This window comes from Psammomys obesus, unplaced genomic scaffold, assembly GCF_907164565.1.
Source record: "Psammomys obesus unplaced genomic scaffold, mPsaObe1.curated_primary_1811, whole genome shotgun sequence".
Lineage (NCBI taxonomy): Eukaryota > Metazoa > Chordata > Mammalia > Rodentia > Muridae > Psammomys > Psammomys obesus.
Window position 1 is genome coordinate 6,503,606 of NW_026596256.1, and position 4,985 is coordinate 6,508,590.

Below are 4,985 nucleotides of genomic sequence, written 5' to 3' on the forward strand. Positions count from 1 at the left end.
CTCTTCCATTTCTTCACCACTTACTTGCTCTTTTAGTGGCACTCTAGACCTCTGAGGGTCTGGGGTTGTCTCGGGAGTGGTTTTCAGGAATGCTATCCCCACTTATGCATTATGGCACCAGGCTGGGGTCATCTTGGGCATGGCCTGCCCTTCCAGGTCAGCATGGTCCAAGACTGGTGGTAATCTCAGGCTATCTCCTTGTCCTGGCTCCCTCACCCCAGACAGGTGGTCATCTTCTGCTTGTTTTTTAGGGAACGTTAGGCTACTAACCATTCAGATGTTCACAGGTTAGAAAGAACACTGGGTGCAGACATAGCCTCTTGCCTCTCTGCCACCTACTGACACACATATGGTACATCAGCCACACTTGCAAAGCCCTAGTGGCAGGCAGTGTTGATTTCTTAATGTAGATGTTTATATTATTATTATTAATTTTACTGCACAAAAGCTAGAAGACATTTGGTTCCTGCAGTTTCCAACTCCTCTGTTGGACTTTGAATATGAAATATCCCTCATAGATTTATGCTTTGGATTCTTGGTCACAAGCATAACAACTGTTTTAAAAGCTGTGGGTGCCAGTGCGGAAGAAGCAGATCACTGTGGTGAGTGTTTGAAGAGTGTCCTGCTCCTCTTTCTGGTCCCACTGATTAATAGTTTTTTGTCATATGAACAGCATCTAACTCACACTTCAACTGCCATAGTCTGAGGCACATTGCTTAGTGAGATCTCTAAAACTGTGAGCCAAAATAAAGACTTCCCTACTTAAGTTGCTCTGTCAGGCATTTTTCACAATTACAGGTCACAGTTACACAAAAGCAATGCATCGTCTGTTTTGGATTCCCCACTCCAGTGTTAATCCTGGCTGTAACTGTTAATATGACCCTTGAGAGGTTGCTGCAAGGGCACAGATTACAGCTTTCTTCTGTGCAACAGAACCACTGATTACGCCACTGAATTCTTGGACACTAATATTTAACTATTTTATCTCCTTGATCCTCTTAGCCACTCTAAAAGAGCTTATCCATTATCATCTCCAAGACAGATACCTAGATACCTTTGGATACCCAGATCTAAACCATATAGCTTGCATGTGATAGAGTAAGAGATGAATAGCCAAAAGTGAAGACAGAATCAGAATAGTACTGTACGGTCACATCAGTGTTTTTACCATTGAGCTTTCCCAACATTGCTTGGTAGAGGGAAGGTGCCTGTGCCCCTGCACTGATGACCACATTATTATTTTCCTTCAGCTATATGCTCCTCTCAAACTACTAAATAAGATGGGTCTCTTCTATGCATAAGATTTTTAAAATGTATCATAAAGGATGTTTTATTGTTCTAGCTATGGTAAAAAAATTTCTTATTGCTTAAATATACCCTTTGGATATGATTCCTTTTTTTTTTTTTTTTGGATATGATTCTAACATGACTCTTAAGTGTGCTTATTTATAGCTGAGATAATACATCATGTGTGTGAAAAGCTCTCTTACCCGTTATAAATGTGCTTAGCACTTCTCTTTCCTAGCCTCAGAAATCTTTCTTTCCTTATAGTTTTATTGCTTTTTAATACCTCTGTCCAATTCCACTCATTACTCTGAATCTTCTCGGTCAAAACACATATATTCATTTATTTAACACATCTTAATGCTTCTGTGTTCCCAGCACTATCTTAGACACTAAGATTATCAGCATGAACAATTCCTCCCCAAAATTTATAAGCTAGTAATTGAGGGTAGATAAGTAATGATTAATGTACAAAGTCTGATAATTTAATGTGTTATGTAAATATAAAAATAAAGTACATCATTTATTAAAGATTGAAGGGTGATTCCCAGTTGGAGGGATCCTTGGAGCGAGGCTTGAAGGTCATTTAGATTTTACAGGGAGAAGAGGAAACAGGGAATTCAGAGCAGAAGGGATACGATGTATAAGCCTACGAGGAACACAAGAACACAAAAAAAGTTGCAGACTGCTTCCTAATGGGAACAGTTTCTAAGACATGAATCTTTCTGTGGTATTTGTCCTGTTGTGAACAGTGCATAGAATGTACTCACATGAACTAAGTTGGCTATGGTGTCGCTTAGCAACATAATCTGATGTGATCATGGTTTGTATGCTGCCACTGACTGCAACATTTGCTGTCTGTCTGTTCTTGTAAACGGCTTCACTGAAAAGCTCACATTGGGAATGACTGAGAAAGCTGGAGTGATTATGGTTTATCTTAAATGAAGGCGTTTGAGTTTGACTCCCAACATCTTTAATAATAAGAGAAGGATTTTCAAGTACAGAAAAAATGGGATGGAATGCCAGAATACTTCATAAATGAAATTTCCATTCTTTTATATAAACAGCTGTACTAATGACAGTGTATCAGAAGGGAAATTCAGTTAGGGTAAACTCTCAGACTTGATCATCTCTTTTCAAGACCAGTATATGAAGAAGAGACTGATGAGAAAGAAGAAGTCACCTTGAAACTTAGACCAAAGAACTGGGTATGCAGAATCACATGTTTAAGACAAACCTAGCTGAATCTACTTAGTTCATTCCTCCAAGAGAGTGCAATTTGTGTTTCATGAGCTCCATAGGTGTGCCCCACTAAGTTTTCTCATAGTTGTATTGGTGGCAATCTGATTCTTTGCTTCCAAATGTAATTTTGGCTGCGGTTACAGGGCATTTTTACAGAGCACATGGTAGAGATAGGTACAGAGTCAGGACCTGGGTGTACAAACTTAGTTCTGAGCTAGATCCAGAAAAAGTAGACAAAGTCAAGATATGCCTCCTTCAAAACCATACAGACCTGGCCATGAGGACTGTGGTGTCATGGATGAGAAATATCCCTCATAAGCTCACGTTTTTGAACACTTGGTCCTCATTTGCTGGTACTGTTTGGTTAGACGGTATATAGCCTTGTTGGAGAAGGAATATCACTGAGGTTAGGCTCTCAGTGTTCATGGCCTTACCCCACATCTAGTTGTTTTTCTCTCTGCTTCATACTTGTAGTTGAGGATTTCATCCCTCAGCTTCTTGCTCTGGTCACTTGCTGCCATGCTTCCCCTAACATCTGGACTCTTTCTCTGAAACCACAACCTCAAATAACTCTTCTTTCTGGAGGCTGTGTTAGCCATAGTGCTTCACCACAGCAACAAAAAAATAACTAACACAAGGACCAACAACATTTTGGGTTAAGACTGATGAAGGAGACGCTCAGAAACCATTCCCGAACTCAGCATTTCAGATCCTGCCTTAGGTATGTCTTAGTTCCAGCCCTCGCCCAGGTCCATGTCTTATAATGTCACATTCCTGTTTCAGGAGCTGAGCTTATTATAACGGTCTTCAAAACCTGCTTCCAATTAGGGCTCAGAAAACTGAGTTGATTAATAGAAAAGTCAGTGTATATATTCTTCAGGTCCAGCAGGGTGAATTAAGGCTAATTAACCCTGATGCAGAGGTTTTTAAAAGATCATTGAAGGAATGATTACTTTCAGAGGAATGGGTTAGGTTAAGTAAGCACATCTCTCTGGAACACTGAGGCACTTAGGCACTAGCAGAGTAGAAAGCTAATTTTCCATCTCTTTCTCAGGGCAAAGGGAACTTCTGTCACTTGACTCTGATACCAAGTGTATCTGAGGTGATGTTGGAGCCAACTGTGCAAGGTGAGCACATCTAACATTCAGCCCCGTGCCATGGCCCAGCCAGTGCCTTCAGTTGGCAAACCCAAAGTGACACCAGCCCCAGTTGTCAGGGCTACTGAAGTGATTGACAGGAGTCTCCAAAAGCTAGCAGGACAGGAAAGGATGAAAAATTCATTGACTTGGAGAGGAAACAAAATTAGTAGTGTCTTTAAAAAAATTAATAAAAAGATATTTTTATTGACTTTTGGAATAAACTACTTGGGTTTTTGTACAATTTTTTTCTTTTAGCACTCTAAAATTTTGTTTTATAGACTCAAAATATCATCATACTTATAAGGTGGGAGCAGCTTTGCAATTGGGATACTTGTTACAGTTAGATTTTTATGAATGGTGAAGGTGGTTTATTCCTCAGCACTTCAATGGGCTGCAGAGATCTATAGTTTTAAGTTATATGGTAGCAATACCTTTTCCAGTGCAAATGAAAGAATTATCTGTCCATGGTGTGTATTATGAATATACTTAAATGTGTCAACACTGTTTTCAAAGCTTCTATGATAATTACTTTTTATGACACATAGTAGTTGTACATATATTTATGGTGCAGTGTGAGATCACAGTGCATATATACAACATACAATAATCATGGTAATTAGCATATCTGTCATTTCAGAGACTTAATTTTTTGTGTTGAAAACATTTGAAAGCCCCTATTATTAGCTATTCAGAGTGTTCAGTTAACTCTTGACAACTGTGGTAATTTTGGGTAAGAAATCCCTCTCTCCCTTCCTCCCTCCCCTATAGTTTTTGCTGTCAGGGCACTTGTTCCCATTTGGTGGTGCTATTTGAGGAAGCTTAAAAGGTGGAACCTTGTTGGGGGAAGTGTGTCACTCGGGTCAGGTATACTAGTTTGATTTCTATTGCTACGATAAAAACCATGACAAAAAGAAAAGGAGTTATTTCATCTTACAGCTTAGAGCCCATTCTTGAGGAAGCCAAGGCAGGAACACAAGCTGGAGCATGATCAGAAAACAGAGGGCATGGAGAGATGCTGTTTATTGGCTCGCCCTGTTTCATTATGCCCCCTGGAGCTACATGCTCAGAGGAAGTGCCTTCTAAATCAGGCTGGGCCCATAACAGTGATCAGTCAAGAAAATGCCCCACAAACTTGCCTATGGACTACTCTAGCAGAGGTATTTTCTCAGTTGTGGTATCTTCTGCCCAGATGACTCTAGTTTCTATTAAAAAAAAATCAGTGCAGTAGGCTGTGAGATGTAAAAAACCTCATGCTGTGGTTCAGCTCCTTCTTCTTCTTGCCATCATGCCTGCCATGCACTGTCATGACTCCCCACCACC

General features: G+C 40.1%; 1 non-coding gene across 1 annotated transcript; it reads right to left on the reverse strand.

Annotated features, from left to right (window-relative positions):
* Positions 1–253: 253 nt before the first annotated feature.
* LOC129668820 (small nucleolar RNA SNORA17) lies at positions 254–388 on the reverse strand. The gene has a single exon (XR_008718975.1). It is a non-coding gene; the product is annotated as a small nucleolar RNA SNORA17 (small nucleolar RNA).
* Positions 389–4,985: the final 4,597 nt, after the last annotated feature.